The sequence below is a fragment of the Diabrotica undecimpunctata genome, unplaced genomic scaffold, assembly GCF_040954645.1.
Source record: "Diabrotica undecimpunctata isolate CICGRU unplaced genomic scaffold, icDiaUnde3 ctg00000571.1, whole genome shotgun sequence".
NCBI lineage: Eukaryota > Metazoa > Arthropoda > Insecta > Coleoptera > Chrysomelidae > Diabrotica > Diabrotica undecimpunctata.
Genome location: NW_027311886.1, coordinates 2,075,840 through 2,097,770, shown reverse-complemented (window position 1 = coordinate 2,097,770; position 21,931 = coordinate 2,075,840).

Below are 21,931 nucleotides of genomic sequence, written 5' to 3'. Positions count from 1 at the left end.
ATTTTAATGAACAATTGGAATTACACTACTGTTTCGGTAGATGTTTCTCGCAGTATCAGTAAGAGTGGAATGGTGGAGAGTTTCTTATGGACTCATGTTATGCGAGGTATAGTGAAGTACTAGCGATGCCCCAGAGCTGGGAGGTCGCGAATAAGGGCAACATCCAGTAACCGACCTAATCAGTGTTGTCAGATTGACGTTGGAATTTGAAACTATTCTACTTGATCTCATACGATGAGAGATGACTGTTGTGTGGAAGTGGAGTAAGTGTTGTAAGTAAGTTGTTGCTTTGTGCGTGTGGTTTGAGATTGGTATGTCTTTCGTTGTCCAAGTACTTGCGCATGGTGAAGACGGGGTGGATGATGATTGTGTTGTGGACTTCGCTCGGAGTTTAGGTAGTGCGTCGCTAGCGCGAGGGAAAATTTTCTTCTTCTAGTTTTTCCTCGTAAATTTCCCTCTGGGAAAGGAAGGTGTTGTTACGTTCCAAATTTAAAGTAGAAAGTCCCACCTCTATTTTATCAAAATTTAAATAATTCAGGACGTGTAAAAGCGGTTGCCTATAATATATTATAAGCAAGGTGGCGAAAATAAAATTAGTAATTTTCAAATAGGGGTAATGTCTGTCAAATTGTGCTGAAGTTAAGGGAACACGTCCTCTTTTTTGTGAAGAAACTAATTTAGATCGTTCTTTCTAGAGTTATCTTGGAAGAATTGGGATCATAAAATTGAAATTTTTGAATCTCGGTATTATTCGGTGACCTCCGTGTGTCAAGTTGTCAAGTGTTCGAAAGAGGACGGAAAGAAAGGGATTCTAGGTTTGACGGTGTTACTGAAAGGTTGGGCTAGATTAAAAACGGCATTTTGTTTTTTGCTTTTGCTGCTGTTCCATGTGGGATCTGGACTAGTCCGAACCGTGTGGATATTCAAGAGGATTTGCTGCCTTCGTGGAAGGGTTTTTTGGAATATCCACAATTTCGCTAAAAAAAAGCGGATCTACAGTACACGTGAATACCGGGAGTCGTATTTAGATCAAGAAATTAGCCTTAATCACGAGTCCAAATAGCCGACTACGCTTCGGTCCAATTTGGGATATTTCAAACCCCTAATCTGGCTAAGAAGGGTGAGTGTTAGAACATTTCGTTTTTAATTAATTAAAAAGTTGTAGTTATTTTTTTATCCCATCTGTAAAAAGCTATTCACATTTTTATCAGTTTTCATACATTCAAGTTCGGAGACAAGTTTTTTTTTGTATTGCTCCATTATCGCCAAAAGGCAGATAAACAAAGTGTTAAAATCAATATATTTAATTCCAAATAATTATTTTAGACACAGATGGTAATTATTGTTTTCTTGCTTCAGGGTTGGTTTGTTTGTTTTTTTTCCTGCTTCTTCTTCTTCGTATTTTTCCGTCTGGCTGTAATTTTTAACTTTTCAACATTGTCACACAAGTCTATGTACAGCGACAATCGTATGGGATTTTGGATTGAAGACACGCTGAACTGTAACTGGAATTCCACGCGGTGAAGTATATGAAAATTCGAGGTATGGATCGATAATTAATTTTCAACGGAAGATTTAAGCACCGTCTAATTTGTTTACGGGATACAATAGTTTTTTTTTAAAGATTATTTGCTGTTAGTTTTTATTTTCATATTTACAAATACTTTAACAGTTTTTTTTTAAATATTATTTGCGGTTTATTTTATTAATTAAATATTTACACATACCTATTTTAATTTTGTAAACTGCGTCTAAGGGGGGGTTATATATTTGAGATTTATTTTTTTATATTAATTTCTGCGCACGCACTTGAGCTCACGTGGTGTCCTATTTGCGGTAATTATTTTTTTTTGGTTGGTATTGAACCGCACACCCCTTAGCGTCCGGTACTTTTTATACGTCTTACCTTTCATTTTGTTCTGTTAAATAGAAATAACTTATGAATTTTTGTTAGGCAAGTAGAAGCCGCATTTTTATATTATTTTTTTATTAAGCCTATGGTAAAGTTAAATAATATTGTAATATGCATTTATTTTCAACTATCTTGGGAATCTATTTATTAAAATTGACTAAATTCTAATCTGACAATTTCATTTATTTTTTTTTATTTATTCAGGTTGTATACTGTTACTTAGTATTTTAGTAGTAAACCTATTGGTAAGTTGGTGGTTTATTGAATAGTAACGTAGGGAAGGCTGTGGGCCAATTTACCTGGCGCCCCTGATATAACTTCGGATTTTTTTTTGTTTTGTGGACCGCACGACCATCTCCACTGTTTTGTCTAGCCGCGAGCCATTCCCAGACTGTCACCGTATAGTACTTTTCTTTCGGGGTGTACGTCTGATTTATATTTGGTTCATTTTGTAATTTTTTTATATAGATTCGGTTTTGTACGCCACAATACACTCACACACACACAAACACGCACACACGCACACACACATACATTCTTCACCTCTCGACTCCTACCCATTAGTCGCCTCTTACGACAGGCAGGGCCTTCTTGCCACGGCCGTGTTCTCATCTCTGCGAGCCGATCGGACACACACACACTGACACACACACATACACACACACACACACTCACACACGCACGCACACACGCACAGACACACATACACTCTTTACCTCTCGACTCCTACCCATTATTCTCCTCTTACGACAGGCAGGGAATTCTTGCCACGGCCGTGTTCTTATCTCTGCAACCCGAACGGACACACACACATACTCACACACGCACACGCACACGCACACACTCTCCACCTCTCGACTCCTATCCATTAGTCGCCTCTTACGACAGGCAGGCCCTTCTTGCCTCGGCTGTGTTCTTATTTCTGCAAGCCGAACGGACACACACACATACTCACACACACACACACACACGCACACACGCACACACACATACACTCTTCACCTCTCGACTCTTACCTATTAGTCGCCTCTTACGATAGGCAGGGCCTTCTTGCCTCGGTCGTGTTCTTATTTCTGCAAGCCGAACTAACACACACACATACTCACACACGCACACACAGACGCACACACGCACACACACACATACACTCTTCACCTCCCGACTCCTACTTATTAGTCGCCCCTTACAAGAGGCAGATCCTTCTTGCCTCGGCCGTATTCTTATCTCTGCAAGCCAAACGGACACACACACATACACACACACTCACACACGCACACACACGCACACAGGCACACACACACACACATACACTCTTCACCTCTCGACTCCTACCCATTAGTCGCCTCTTACGACAGGCAGGGCCTTCTTGCCACGGCCGTGTTCTTATCTCTGCGAGCCGACCGCACACACACACACTCACACACACACATACACACACACTTACACGCACACAGGCACACACGCACACAAGCACACGCACACGCAAACGCACACGAACACACTCTCCACCTCTCGACTCCTATCCATTAGTTGCCTCTTAATACAGGCAGGGCCTTCTTGCCACGGACGTATTCTTGTCTCTGCGGGCCGAACGGACACACACACACTCACACACACACACACATACACTCTTAACCTCTCGACTCCTACCCATTAGTCGCCTCTTACGATATTCAGGGACTTCTTGCCACGGACGTATTCTTATCTCTGCAAGCCGAACGGACACACACACATACTCACACACGCGCACACACACGCACACACGCACACACACATACACTCTTCACCTCTCGACTCCTACCTATTAGTCGCCCCTTACAACAGGCAGGGCCTTCTTGCCACAGCCATGTTCTTATCTCTGCGAGCCGAACGGACATACACACACACTCACACACACACGCACGCTCACACGCAGACACACACACGCACACACGCACACGCACACGCACACTCACACACTCTCCACCTCTCGACTCCTACCTATTAGTCGCATCTTACGACAGGCAGGGCCTTCTTGCCTCGACCGTGTTCTTATCTCTGCAAGCCGAACGGACCCACACACATACTCACACACGCACACACACACGCACACACGCACACACACATACACTCTTCACCTCTCGACTCCTACCTATTAGTCGCCTCTTACGATAGGCAGGGCCTTCTTGCCTCGGTCGTGTTCTTATTTCTGCAAACCGAACTAACACACACACATACTCACACACGCACACACACATGCACACACATACACTCTTCACCTGTCGACTCCTACCCATTAGTCGCCTCCTACGACAGGCAGGAACTTCTTGCCACGGCCGAGTTCTTATCTCTGTGAGCCGAACGGACACACACACTGACACACACACGCACGCACACACACACACCCACACACAAATACACTCTTCACCTCTCGACTCCTACCCATTAGTCGCCTCTTACGAAAGGCAGGGCCTTCTTGCCACGGCCGTGTTCTTATCTCTGCAAGCCGAACGGACACACACACATACTCACACACGCACACACAAATACACACGCACACATTCACACCCACACACACATACACTCTTCACCTCTCGACTCCTACCTATTAGTCGCCTCTTACGACAGGCAGGGCCTTCTTGCCTCGGCCGTGTTCTTATCTCTGCAAGCCGAACGGACACACACACATACTCACATACGCACACACACACGCACACACGCACACACACACATACACTCTTCACCTCTCGATTCCTACCTATTAGTCCCCACTTACGATAGGCAGGGCCTTCTTGCCTCGGTCGTGTGCTTATTTCTGCAAGCCGAACTAACACACACACATACTCACACACGCACACACACACGCACACACGCACACACACACATACACTCTTCACTTCCCGACTCCTACTTATTAGTCGCCCCTTACAAGAGGCAGATCCTTCTTGCCTTGGCCGTATCCTTATCTCTGCAGCCAAACAAACACACACACATACACACACACTCACAAACGCACACACACGCACACACACACACACATACACTCTTCACCTCTCGACTCCTACCCATTAGTCGCCTCTTACAACAGGCAGGGCCTTCTTGCCACGGCCGTGTTCTTATCTCTACGAGCCGACCCCACACACACACACTCACACACACATACACACACATTTTCACGCACACAGGCACACACGCATTCACGCACACGCAAACGCACACGCACACGCACACGCACACGCACACACTCTCCACCTCTCGACTCCTACCTATTAGTCGAATCTTACGACAGGCTGGGCCTTCTTGCCTCGGCCGTGTTCTTATCTCTGCAAGCCGAACCGACAGAGATACATACTTACACACGCACACACACACGCACACACGCACACACACATGCACTCTTCACCTCTCGACTCCTACCTATTAGTCGCCCCTTACAACAGGCAGGGCCTTCTTGCCACAGCCATGTTCTTATCTCTGCGAGCCGAACGGACATACACACACACTCACACACACACGCACGCTCACACGAAGATACAAACACGCACACACGCACACGCACACGCACACGCACACACTTTCCACCTCTCGACTCCTACATATTAGTCGCCTCTTACGACAGGCAGGGCCTTCTTGCCTCGGCCGTGTTCTTATCTCTGCAAGCCGAACGGACACACACACATACTTACACACACACGCACACACGCACACACACGTACACTTTTCACCTCTCGACTCCTACCAATTAGTCGCCTCTTACGATAGGCATGTCCTTCTTGCCTCGGCCGTATTCTAATCTCTGCGAGCCGAACGGACACACACATACATACACACACACACTTACACACGCACACACAAACGATCACACACACACACATACATTCTTCACCTCTCGGCTCCTACCCATTAGTCGCCTCTTACGACAGGCAGGGCCTTCTTGCCACGGCCGTGTTCTTATCTCTGCGAGCCGACCGCACACACACACACACTTACACGCACACAGGCACACACGCACACACACACACGCACACGCACACGCACACGCACACACTCTCCACCTCTCCACTCCTACCTATTAGTCGCCTCTTAGGACAGGCAGGGCCTTCTTGCCTCGGCCGTGTTCTTATCTCTGCAAGCCAAACGGACATACACACATACACACACACTCACACACGCACACTCACGCACACAGGCACACACACACACATACATTCTTCACCCCTCGGCTCCTATCCATTAGTCGCCTCTTACGACATTTAGGGACTTTTTGACACGGACGTATTCTTATCTCTGCAAGCCGAACGGACACACACACATACCTACACACGCACACACACACGCACACACGCACACACACGTACACTCTTCACCTCTCGACTCCTACCAATTAGTCGCCTCTTACGATAGGCAGGGCCTTCTTGCCTCGGCCGTGTTCTTATCTCTGCAAGCCAAACGGACATACACACATACACACACACTCACACACGCACACTCACACACACAGGCACACACACACATACATTCTTCACCTCTCGGCTCCTACTTATTAGTCGCCTCTTACGACAGGCAGGGCCTTCTTGCCACGGCCGTGTTCTTATCTCTGCGAGCCTACCGCACACACACACACTTACACGCACACAGGCACACACGCACACACACACACGCATACGCACACGCACACACTCTCCACCTCTCGACTCCTATCCATTAGTCGCCTCTTACGACATTCAGGGACTTCTTGCCACGGACGTATTCTTATCTCTGCAAGCCGAACGGACACACTCACACACACACGCACGCTCACACGCAGACACACACACGCACACACGCACACGCACACGCACACACTCTCCACCTCTCCACTCCTACCTATTAGTCGCCTCTTAGGACAGGCAGGGCCTTCTTGCCTCGGCCGTGTTCTTATCTCTGCAAGCCGAACGGACACACACCTACTTACACACGCACACACACACGCACACACATACACTCTTAACCTCTCGACTCCTACCCATTAGTCGCCTCTTACGACATTCAGAGACTTCTTGCCTCGGACGTATTCTTATCTCTGCAAGCCGAACGGACACACACACATACTCACACACGCGCACACACACGCACACACGCACACACACATAAACTCTTCACCTCTCGACTCCTACCTATTAGTCGCCCCTTACAACAGGCAGGGCCTTCTTGCTACAGCCATGTTCTTATCTCTGCGAGCCGAACGGACATACACACACACTCACAAACACACGCACGCTCACACGCAGACACACACGCACACACGCAGACGGACACGCACACACATACACTCTTCACCTCTCGACTCCTACCCATTATTCGCATCTTACGACGGGCAGGAACTTCTTGCCACGGCCGAGTTCTTATCTCTGTGAGCCGAACGGACACACACATACATACACACACACACTTACACACGCACACACAAGGGAACAAACACACACACACATACACATTTTTTATTTCTCGACTCCTACCAATTAGTCGCTCCTTACAGCAAGCATGGCCTTCTTGCCACGGCCGTATTCTTATCTATGCAAGCCGAACGGACACACACACCCATACACACACACACACTTACACACGCACAAACACATACACACGTACACACAAACGAACACACGCACACACACAAATACACTCTTCATCTCTCGACTCCTATCCATTAGTCGCTCCTTACAGCAAGCATGGCCTTCTTGCCTCGGCCGTGTTCTTATCTCTGCAAGCCGAACGGACACACACACATACTCACACACGCACACACACACGCACACACGCACACACACACATACACTCTTCACCTCTCGACTCCTACCTATTAGTCGCCTCTTACGATAGGCAGGGCCTTCTTGCCTCGGTCGTGTTCTTATTTCTGCAAGCCGAGCTAACACACACACATACTCATACACGCACACACACGCACACAGGCACACACACACATACACTCTTCACCTCTCGACTCCTACCCATTAGTCGCCTCTTACGACAGGCAGGGCCTTCTTGCCACGGCCGTGTTCTTATCTCTGCGAGCCGACCGCACACACACACACTCACACACACACATACACACACACTTACACGCACACAGGCACACACGCACACATGCAGACGCACACGCACACGCACACGCACACACTCTCCATCTCTCGACTCCTATCCATTAGTCGCCTCTTAAGACAGGCAGGGCCTTCTTGCCACGGACGTATTCTTATCTCTGCGGGCCGAACGGACACACACACACTCACACACACACACACACACACATACACTCTTAACCTCTCGACTCCTACCCATTAGTCGCCTCTTACGATATTCAGGGACTTCTTGCCACGGACGTATTCTTATCTCTGCAAGCCAAACGGACACACACACATACTCACACACGCGCACACACACGCACACACGCACACACACATACACTCTTCACCTCTCGACTCCTACCTATTAGTCGCCCCTTACAACTGGCAGGGTCTTCTTGCCACAGCCATGTTCTTATCTCTGCGAGCCGAACGGACATACACACACACTCACACACACACGCACGCTCACACGCAGACACACAGACGCACACACGCACACCCACACGCACACTCACACACTCTCCACCTCTCGACTCCTACCTATTAGTCGCCTCTTACGACAGGCAGGGCCTTCTTGCCTCGGCCGTGTTCTTATCTCTGCAAGCCGAACGGACACACACACATACTCACACACGCACACACACACACATACACGCACACACACATACACTCTTCACCTCTCGACTCCTACCTATTAGTCGCCTCTTACGATAGGCAGGGCCTTCTTGCCTCGGTCGTGTTCTTATTTCTGCAAGCCGAACTAACACACACACATACTCACACACGCACACACATACGCACACACATACACACACACACATACACTCTTCACCTGTCGACTCCTACCCATTAGTCGCCTCCTACGACAGGCAGGAACTTCTTGCCACGGCCGAGTTCTTATCTCTGTGAGCCGAACGGACACACACACTGACACACACACGCACGCACACACACACACACACACAAATACACTCTTCACCTCTCGACTCCTACCCATTAGTCGCCTCTTACGAAAGGCAGGGCCTTCTTGCCACGGCCGTGTTCTTATCTCTGCAAGCCGAACGGACACACACACATACTCACACACGCACACACACACACACGCACACAGGCACACACACACACACATACACTCTTCACCTCTCGGCTCCTACCCATTAGTCGCCTCTTACGACAGGCAGGGCCTTCTTGCCACGGCCGTGTTCTTATCTCTGCGAGCCTACCGCACACACACACACACTTACACGCACACAGGCACACACGCACACACACACACGCACACGCACACGCACACACTCTCCACCTCTCGACACCTACCCATTAGTCGCCTCTTACGAAAGGCAGGGCCTTCTTGCCACGGCCGTGTTCTTATCTCTGCAAGCCGAACGGACACACACACATACTCACACACGCACACACACACACACACACGCACACAGGCACACACACACACATACATTCTTCACCTCTCGACTCCTACCCATTAGTCGCCTCTTACGATAGGCAGGGCCTTCTTGCCTCGGTCGTGTTCTTATTTCTGCAAGCCGAACTAACACACACACATATTCACACACGCACACACATACGCACACACATACACACACACATACACTCTTCACCTGTCGACTCCTACCCATTAGTCGCCTCCTACGACAGGCAGGAACTTCTTGCCACGGCCGAGTTCTTATCTCTGTGAGCCGAACGGACACACACATACATACACACACACACTTACACACGCACACACAAGGGAACAAACACACACACACATACACATTTTTTATCTCTCGACTCCTACCAATTAGTCGCTCCTTACAGCAAGCATGGCCTTCTTGCCACGGCCGTATTCTGATCTATGCAAGCCGAACGGACACACACACACACACTTACACACGCACAAACACATACACACGTACACACAAACGAACACACGCACACACACAAGTACATTCTTCACCTCTCGACTCCTATCCATTAGTCGCTCCTTACAGCAAGCATGGCCTTCTTGCCTCGGCCGTGTTCTTATCTCTGCAAGCCGAACGGACACACACACATACTCACACACGCACACACACACGCACACACGCACACACACACATACACTCTTCACCTCTCGACTCCTACCTATTAGTCGCCTCTTACGATAGGCAGGGCCTTCTTGCCTCGGTCGTGTTCTTATTTTTGCAAGCCGAACTAACACACACACATACTCATACACGCACACACACGCACACAGGCACACACACACATACACTCTTCACCTCTCGACTCCTACCCATTAGTCGCCTCTTACGACAGGCAGGGCCTTCTTGCCACGGCCGTGTTCTTATCTCTGCGAGCCGACCGCACACACACACACTCACACACACACATACACACACACTTACACGCACACAGGCACACACGCACACATGCAGACGCACACGCACACGCACACACTCTCCACCTCTCGACTCCTATCCATTAGTCCTTACAGCAAGCATGGCCTTCTTGCCACGGCCGTATTCTGATCTATGCAAGCCGAACGGACACACACACACACACTTACACACGCACAAACACATACACACGTACACACAAACGAACACACGCACACACACAAGTACATTCTTCACCTCTCGACTCCTATCCATTAGTCGCTCCTTACAGCAAGCATGGCCCTCTTGCCTCGGCCGTGTTCTTATCTCTGCAAGCCGAACGGACACACACACATACTCACACACGCACACACACACGCACACACGCACACACACACATACACTCTTCACCTCTCGACTCCTACCTATTAGTCGCCTCTTACGATAGGCAGGGCCTTCTTGCCTCGGTCGTGTTCTTATTTTTGCAAGCCGAACTAACACACACACATACTCATACACGCACACACACGCACACAGGCACACACACACATACACTCTTCACCTCTCGACTCCTACCCATTAGTCGCCTCTTACGACAGGCAGGGCCTTCTTGCCACGGCCGTGTTCTTATCTCTGCGAGCAGACCGCACACACACACACTCACACACGCACATACACACACACTTACACGCACACAGGCACACACGCACACATGCAGACGCACACGCACACGCACACACTCTCCACCTCTCGACTCCTATCCATTAGTCGCCTCTTACGATAGGCAGGGCCTTCTTGCCTCGGTCGTGTTCTTATTTTTGCAAGCCGAACTAACACACACACATACTCATACACGCACACACACGCACACAGGCACACACACACATACACTCTTCACCTCTCGACTCCTACCCATTAGTCGCCTCTTACGACAGGCAGGGCCTTCTTGCCACGGACGTATTCTTATCTCTGCGGGCCGAACGGACACACACACACTCACACACACGCACGCTCACACGCAGACACACACACGCACACACGCACACCCACACGCACACTCACACACTCTCCACCTCTCGACTCCTACCTATTAGTCGCCTCTTACGACAGGCAGGGCCTTCTTGCCTCGGCCGTGTTCTTATTTTTGCAAGCCGAACGGACACACACACATACTCACACACGCACACACACACGCACACACGCACACACACACATACACTCTTCACCTCTCGACTCCTACCTATTAGTCGCCTCTTACGATAGGCAGGGCCTTCTTGCCTCGGTCGTGTTCTTATTTTTGCAAGCCGAACGGACACACACACATACTCACACACGCACACACACACACATACACGCACACACACATACACTCTTCACCTCTCGACTCCTACCTATTAGTCGCCTCTTACGATAGGCAGGGCCTTCTTGCCTCGGTCGTGTTCTTATTTCTGCAAGCCGAACTAACACACACACATACTCACACACGCACACACATACGCACACACATACACACACATACACTCTTCACCTGTCGACTCCTACCCATTAGTCGCCTCCTACGACAGGCAGGAACTTCTTGCCACGGCCGAGTTCTTATCTCTGTGAGCAGAACGGACACACACACTGACACACACACGCACGCACACACACACACACACACAAATACACTCTTCACCTCTCGACTCCTACCCATTAGTCGCCTCTTACGGAAGGCAGGGCCTTCTTGCCACGGCCGTGTTCTTATCTCTGCAAGCCGAACGGACACACACACATACTCACACACTCACACACACACACACACGCACACAGGCACACACACACACACACACACACACACACATACACTCTTCACCTCTCGACTCCTACCTATTAGTCGCCTCTTACGATAGGCAGGGCCTTCTTGCCTCGGTCGTGTTCTTATTTCTGCAAGCCGAACTAACACACACACATACTCACACACGCACACACAGACGCACACACGCACACACACACATACACTCTTCACCTCTCGACTCCTACCTATTAGTCGCCTCTTACGATAGGCAGGGCCTTCTTGCCTCGGTCGTGTTCTTATTTCTGCAAGCCGAACTAACACACACACATACTCACACACGCACACACACACGCACACACATACACACACATACACTCTTCACCTGTCGACTCCTACCCATTAGTCGCCTCCTACGACAGGCAGGAACTTCTTGCCACGGCCGAGTTCTTATCTCTGTGAGCCGAACGGACACACACACTGACACACACACGCACGCACACACACACACCCACACACAAATACACTCTTCACCTCTCGACTCCTACCCATTAGTCGCCTCTTACGAAAGGCAGGGCCTTCTTGCCACGGCCGTGTTCTTATCTCTGCAAGCCGAACGGACACACACACATACTCACACACGCACACACAAATACACACGCACACAGGCACACCCACACACACATACACTCTTCACCTCTCGACTCCTACCTATTAGTCGCCTCTTACGACAGGCAGGGCCTTCTTGCCTCGGCCGTGTTCTTATCTCTGCAAGCCGAACGGACACACACACATACTCACATACGCACACACACACGCACACACGCACACACACACATACACTCTTCACCTCTCGACTCCTACCTATTAGTCGCCACTTACGATAGGCAGGGCCTTTTTGCCTCGGTCGTGTGCTTATTTCTGCAAGCCGAACTAACACACACACATACTCACACACGCACACACACACGCACACACGCACACACACACATACACTCTTCACTTCCCGACTCCTACTTATTAGTCGCCCCTTACAAGAGGCAGATCCTTCTTGCCTTGGCCGTATTCTTATCTCTGCAGCCAAACGGACACATACACATACACACACACTCACAGACGCACACACACGCACACACACACACACACACACACACATACACTCTTCACCTCTCGACTCCTACCCATTAGTCGCCTCTTACGACAGGCAGGGCCTTCTTGCCACGGCCGTGTTCTTATCTCTACGAGCCGACCCCACACACACACACTCACACACACATACACACACATTTTCACGCACACAGGCACACACGCATACACGCACACGCAAACGCACACGCACACGCACACGCACACGCACACACTCTCCACCTCTCGACTCCTATCCATGAGTCGCCTCTTAAGACAGGCAGGGCCTTCTTGCCACGGACGTAATCTTATCTCTGCAGGCCGAACGGACACACACACATTCACACACACACACATACACTCTTAACCTCTCGACTCCTACCCTTTAGTCGCCTCTTACGACATTCAGGGACTTCTTTCCACGGACGTATTCTTATCTCTGCGAGCCGAACGGACATACACACACACTCACACACACACGCACGCTCTCACGCAGACACACACACGCACACACGCACACGCACACGCACACACTCTCCACCTCTCGACTCCTACCTATTAGTCGCCTCTTACGACAGGCAGGGCCTTCTTGCCTCGGCCGTGTTCTTATCTCTGCAAGCCGAACCGACACAGATACATACTTACACACGCACACACACACGCACACACGCACACACACATGCACTCTTCACCTCTCGACTCCTACCTATTAGTCGCCCCTTACAACAGGCAGGGCCTTCTTGCCACAGCCATGTTCTTATCTCTGCGAGCCGAACGGACATACACACACACTCACACACACACGCACGCTCACACGAAGATACACACACGCACACACGCACACGCACACGCACACGCACACACTTTCCACCTCTCGACTCCTACCTATTAGTCGCCTCTTAGGACAGGCAGGGCCTTCTTGCCACGGCCGTGTTCTTATCTCTGCGAGCCGACCGCACACACACACACTTACACGCACACAGGCACACACGCACACACACACGCACACGCACACGCACACGCACACACTCTCCACCTCTCCACTCCTACCTATTAGTCGCCTCTTAGGACAGGCAGGGCCTTCTTGCCTCGGCCGTGTTCTTATCTCTGCAAGCCAAACGGACATACACACATACACACACACTCACACACGCACACTCACGCACACAGGTGTAATAAATAATCTTCACTTTTCGTCTCGTGTGGTATATTTATTTAAAACACACTAGATACTCATAGTTTAGTTTATTAGAATCAAGTACAATACTAAATAGTACTCAGTTGACGTTGACTAACTTAGACCGTTCTCTTGATTCTTCATTCTTAACTATATTGATAATAATAATACCAATGATCCTGTGATTTCCAGCTTTTTAACACACGTTAGTTTGTTATCATAATACGTTTGTTATTTGTTAATTGATACACGTTATTTAATAATCTTTCGACTACATTGCAAATTTCACTAGGTCAGAGTGTGTCCTCGTTACAACGATATTTTCAATGTTGTAAACAAATAATATATTTTGCAAATGTGTGTCACAGTATTAAAAAGATTACTTAAATCTGATGCTTAATTAAATACCGTTACATCCCTATCCCTCAGAAGAAAAATTTTCTGAGTGCTGTTCGTTTTCAATCAATTACATGAACTGTTTTTACTCTTCCCTTCCGAAAGAAGAAAATTTTTCGTGTCATCATCAACTGATTACTGTACATATATACATTATTTACATTCAGTATTTACATATACATATTTATAGAATTATATACAAATTTTTGGTACATATTTCCTTATATCTAAAAAATTTAGTAACCTAACCTAACCTAACCTCAGCATATTATAAGGTTACCCAAATTGTTCCCTTATAATATGCTATCTGGTATCCTTCATTATGTATTACTGGTATATTAATTTAATATTTTACGTACGTTTTTTCTTACCTTACGTTAAATCATTTAGATTATATTACCTTATATTACCACCTATTATGTGGTTGATTACATATTATATCTTACCCCCTATTATGTGCACATAATATTTACAATAACCTTTACATATTTTAAATAATAAATAAAAATTTATAATAATAAAATCTTATATTAATTCTTGTATTAATTCTTGCATTAATTCTTGCATTAATTCTTGGTACCAAGTAATAGTTCTGTTTTCACTTTTCATATATACACTATTAATAACTTTGACATCTCACAATAAAGTTTTGTCGTTTTATTCATTTATTCATTTATCCCTATTTCTTTTTTTTTAGTTACTACTATACAGTCTAACATTTTTCTTTTTGTTATACATATTTTAAATATATATTGTACGAACTTAAAACTATATTTACACATTATATTCATTTAAATATATTATTTGCATTCAAAAGTACATGTATATACTACGAGTATATTCATTGACTCTAATTGTAGCAAAGTATTGTTTCCTTAATTATCCTAGCTATAAACTCTCTGCCATGGTCTGCTATTATTTTTCTGGGTACTCCATACCTCAAGATAAATTTTTCTACCAATGATTTGGCTACTGTTTTGGCTTATTTTATTTTTTATTACATATTCTTCTACGTAGTTGCTTAATTCGCATTGTACGTCAATATATCTGTTTCCATTTTCATCCATGTACATTTTCATGGGTTCCTTGTTTATGATTTACTGCTTATGCCTTTGGCAGTCATCGCATCTCTTCACATTTCACATATTTCTCAACATTTCTTCGTAATTCGTTCCACAAATAGTATTAACTTATATTTCTGTATTTAACATATCCTATTTATTCTTCCATATCCTTCCTGTAACATGTGGAAGTCATTAATTATAACTCTTCTTGATCTGCTTATCTTGTACTATATTATGTATTGATTGTATTATGTTTATCTTGTACTATACAAGCTTTTATACTTTCCTTAAAAAAATTATTATTTTTCTCTTCGTATTTTATTAAGATTTGGTTAATTCTTTTTTCATCTCGTTTTATTCTCATTTCATTATTATCATTTTCTTTATAATCTTCTGCACTCACATTTGTGAGCCAAAATCTCACCAAGTCTCTCCGAGGGTCTTAATATTTCCTCTTGCATCGTAAATAAAATTTTAAATATACGGATCTTAATATTAAAATATTTAACCTGGTCAGTTATATTTTAATTATTTCAAGTTTATGGACATGCTGACTACGTACATTCCAACTCTATCATTAACCTAATGTCGTTATGTAATGTTTATATTAGGTACGAATACTGTGCTACTGTGTTTGTTGTTGTGATAAAATATTATAGGTACAGTTTGTTTTGTTTGGTTTACAAACTAACTGTTGCTTTGTACATATACGTCTTTTCCCAAATAAAAACGTCTACATATTTTGCATTTTTTCTATGGGCCTTTTTCTTCAAATATTAATGATTTTTACTGTGCTTAATAGTTGTTTGACTCTTTTTTACTCTTTGCCTTGTTTCTTCCATATAAAATATATAAAATTTTTCCTGGTTTTGTATCTTCGCAATTAAACATCTAATTTATATGTCTCGATTATTTACATTTATGATTCGTATAGGTAACATAATTTTAATCGGTTTATCTATTAATCCTACTGTAAATTCCTTCTCAACTTCTGGTTTTTTTTTATTACTGTAACTGTTTCTTCTATTTTTCAGTTCGATCTCGAAATTAATTTCTCCAAATATGTAATAATACTGACATATACTTTTCAAAATAATCTGTTCATCATTTTTCGCCTTTGTGCTTACTTACTTTACTTAACATATTTTCTTCTCTTGCATATAAATAAAATAATTGTAGGGAATCGTCTTTCATTGTGACAAACTTCTTTTTCAATCATTTTTCCATTTACTTCATTAAAAAAAATCATTATTCAAAATTCGTTCCGCAATTTTAATATATTCTGTAGTTACTGTATTGTCGTGCTGGAGCCGCAGGACTCTCAGCGGGTTGGGATTCAAGTACCACCCTAGCTTATCCTCTTAGCAGTCTCCTGCTCGACGTAGGTTTCAACCATTAAGGTCGAACCATATGCAGTTTGCCTACATTTCTGTCAAAAATCTACTCCTCTCACTGTATTCGTATTCGCATGCGGTGCGTAATATAATCTTGCTGTGCCTCTATTTCTGTGGCATCTCACCTGTGTCCATTGACTATTCTTTGTTCTTCGTTGTGATTGCCAATCTGCTCTGTTTCTATTACGATATATCCTCGTATTATGTCTTTCATATTCCCTTATATTTCTATAATTTTTGTTCCTATATTCTTTTCTTCCTTCGAATTTATTTTTATAATATCCATATATTGTATTCTTACTTTCTTTTCTCATATCAAAATCGTATTTGTTCCTGTAATTTAATACTTTTCCTTGTGTGCTATCTTCTGTCTCGTCGATCGATAAAAATTTGTACATTATCTCTTGTGTGGTTGAAAAGTTACATGCTTCCAGAATGAATTTAGCTTTTTCTGTGTTGACGTTGCGTTTCATTGCAGCTACTACTGCCTCCGTTGTGTATTTTTTCGCTAGTTCCAATGACATTCCTTCCGCTACGTATGCAACTTTTAGCTGTTCCGCTAATTCTTCAACTTCAGATGCATAGACCTCTGCATCTTTATGTCCTTGTCTTTTCTTCGCCAATTTAGCTATTACCGTCTTTGGACTGTCGCCTCTCAGTTCTCTCTTCAGTACCTCTGCTATTCTTGCGATTGTATCCTCTGTAGCTATAACTTTTCTGGCCTTATTCGTTAATCTTGTCTTTATTAATGTTGTCGCTGTCTCCTCGTGTCCTATCGCTATTTTCTCAAGGAGTTCTAGTGCATCTAAAAATGACTGCAGTTTACCTGCTTTTCCATCAAACTCGCTGGGTAACACCTTGCTTGCGATATTTAAAAATTCGTTTGTTGTAAGAGCCATACTTATTTCTTGCTCTGTGTCGCTATGTTCTTCCTTCTTTATAGGTTGTTGTTTCTTTGTCACAGGTAGAGAAACTGGTTTAAAATCTTTTACATTTTGAGTATATTCTTTATCCGAAATTTCCATAATGTTATTATCATTTAAAACTTTTCTATCTCCAGTGAGTCCTTGTATTTGCAATGATTCGGCCGTTTCAATGAAGGTATTTAAATCTTCTTGTCTAATTTGTACTTCTCCATGGTATATAAATTGTAGTAAGTCTCTTAGTGCTTCGTAAGTCACGTTTGTCAAAATTACTATAGGATGTTGACAGGGATTTGACATAAAAATTTCTTTAAAATATGGGCTACAAACCGAAAGAACCATTTTATGGGCTTTTATGCATTTTCCTTGTGCTGAAAGCGTTACGTCTACAAAATCTTGACTCTTCCATAATGAATTTATTCCTGAACTCATATTTTCGTGGAAATTGTTCCAACATAATGAAAATTTTTCTGACGCCATGGTCAATTGTCTTTAAAAGTTCTTTTAAATTCGTTTTTCTTCCTTATAAATGTAACAATAATTCTAAATATCCTAATTTATTTTAGCTAAATAGTTAAATAAAGTCATATCCAATTTCTTCGTCTATATTAATTGAAGAATTTGCCATTTAAGCAAATTCATGTCGTAATTTAATATTTTCCGACTTAGTCACAGTATATTTTCATGGTCAAATATAAATAATTTTTAAAACTATACCTTCAGCAAATAAAATTATATGGCACATATTTGTTTCATTAAAAAAATAGAAATAAAAATAAATAGAATTTGATATATAAACAGTTATTTAGCGATAATTTAAAAATAAATTATATTCTGTACTTTTAAAAGCCATAAAAATTGTGTACTCAACATTCTGAATTTGAATTAGTTAAATTCTTATATTCAAATACTAAGTAATCTTTCTATCTGTTAGACTGCATAATTTATATAAATAAGGGATAAAAATAAAATTTACTTACATAATATATTTCACATATTGTTTTTGATAATTCACTCTTGTCCATTCATCCATTTTTCCGATTTATTTTCCATTATCATGCGCTGGGATTCTGTCGCGGGGCTCCTGGCGGGTTTGGTTCAGAATTTGGCGGGAATTTTCTTAAGTGCCGATGCATTTTCTATTTCGAAACTGGTACAGTGGCTTCCATATATCATCCATTATGTAAATTTCCATTTAAATTTCCAGTATGTGGTTGGCATTTTTTATTTGTTTCTGCGAATCAGAAAACTCCTTATTCGAAAGGTAGGATCGCCATGTAATAAATAATGCTTCACTTTTCGTCTCGTGTGGTATATTTATTTAAAACACACTAGATACTCATAGTTTAGTTTATTAGAATCAAGTACAATACTAAATAGTACTCAGTTGACGTTGACTAACTTAGACCGTTCTCTTGATTCTTCATTCTTAACTATATTGATAATAATAATACCAATGATCCTGTGATTTCCAGCTATTTAACACACGTTAGTTTGTTATCATAATACGTTTGTTATTTGTGAATTGATACACGTTATTTAATAATCTTTCGACTACATTGCAAATTTCACTAGGTCAGAGTGTGTCCTCGTTACAACGATATTTTCAATGTTGTAAACAAATAATATATTTTGCAAATGTGTGTCACAGTATTAAAAAGATTACTTAAATCTGATGCTTAATTAAATACCGTTACACAGGCACACACACACATACATTCTTCACCTCTCGGCTCCTACCCATTAGTCGCCTCTTACGACAGGCAGGGCCTTCTTGCCACGGCCGTGTTCTTATCTCTGCGAGCCTACCGCACACACACACACTTACACGTACACAGGCACACACGCACACACACACACGCACACGCACACGCACACGCACACACTCTCCACCTCTCGACTCCTATCCATTAGTCGCCTCTTACGACATTCAGGGACTTCTTGCCACGGACGTATTCTTATCTCTGCAAGCCGAACGGACACACTCACACACACACGCAGACACACACACGCACACACGCACACGCACACGCACACGCACACACTCTCCACCTCTCCACTCCTACCTATTAGTCGCCTCTTAGGACAGGCAGGGCCTTCTTGCCTCGGCCGTGTTCTTATCTCTGCAAGCCGAACGGACACACACCTACTCACACACGCACACACACACGCACACACATACACTCTTCACCTCTCGACTCCTACCCATTAGTCGCCTCTTACGACATTCAGAGACTTCTTGCCACGGACGTATTCTTATCTCTGCAAGCCGAACGGACACACACACATACTCACACACGCGCACACACACGCACACACGCACACACACATAAACTCTTCACCTCTCGACTCCTACCTATTAGTCGCCCCTTACAACAGGCAGGGCCTTCTTGCTACAGCCATGTTCTTATCTCTGCGAGCCGAACGGACATACACACACACTCACAAACACACGCACGCTCACACGCAGACACACACGCACACACGCAGACGGACACGCACACACATACACTCTTCACCTCTCGACTCCTAGCCATTATTCGCATCTTACGACGGGCAGGAACTTCTTGCAGGACACACACACACTCACACACACACGCACGCTCACACGCAGACACACACACGCACACACGCACACCCACACGCACACTCACACACTCTCCACCTCTCGACTCCTACCTATTAGTCGCCTCTTACGACAGGCAGGGCCTTCTTGCCTCGGTTGTGTTCTTATCTCTGCAAGCCGAACGGACACACACACATACTCACACACGCACACACACACATACACGCACACACACATACACTCTTCACCTCTCGACTCCTACCTATTAGTCGCCTCTTACGATAGGCAGGGCCTTCTTGCCTCGGTCGTGTTCTTATTTCTGCAAGTCGAACTAACACACACACATACTCACACACGCACACACATACGCACACACATACACACACATACACTCTTCACCTGTCGACTCCTACCCATTAGTCGCCTCCTACGACAGGCAGGAACTTCTTGCCACGGCCGAGTTCTTATCTCTGTGAGCAGAACGGACACACACACTGACACACACACGCACGCACACACACACACACACAAATACACTCTTCACCTCTCGACTCCTACCCATTAGTCGCCTCTTACGGAAGGCAGGGCCTTCTTGCCACGGCCGTGTTCTTATCTCTGCAAGCCGAACGGACACACACACATACTCACACACGCACACACACACACACACACGCACACAGGCACACACACACACACATACACTCTTCACCTCTCGACTCCTACCTATTAGTCGCCTCTTACGATAGGCAGGGCCTTCTTGCCTCGGCCGTGTTCTTATTTCTGCAAGCCGAACTAACACACACACATACTCACACACCCACACACATACGCACACACATACACACACACATACACTCTTCACCTGTCGACTCCTACCCATTAGTCGCCTCCTACGACAGGCAGGAACTTCTTGCCACGGCCGAGTTCTTATCTGTGTGAGCCGAACGGACACACACACTGATACACACACGCACGCACACACACACACACACACACACAAATACACTCTTCACCTCTCGACTCCTACCCATTAGTCGCCTCTTACGAAAGGCAGGTCCTTCTTGCCTCGGCCGTGTTCTTATCTCTGCAAGCCGAACGGACACACACAAATACTCACACACGCACACACACACGCACACACGCAAACACACATACACTCTTCACCT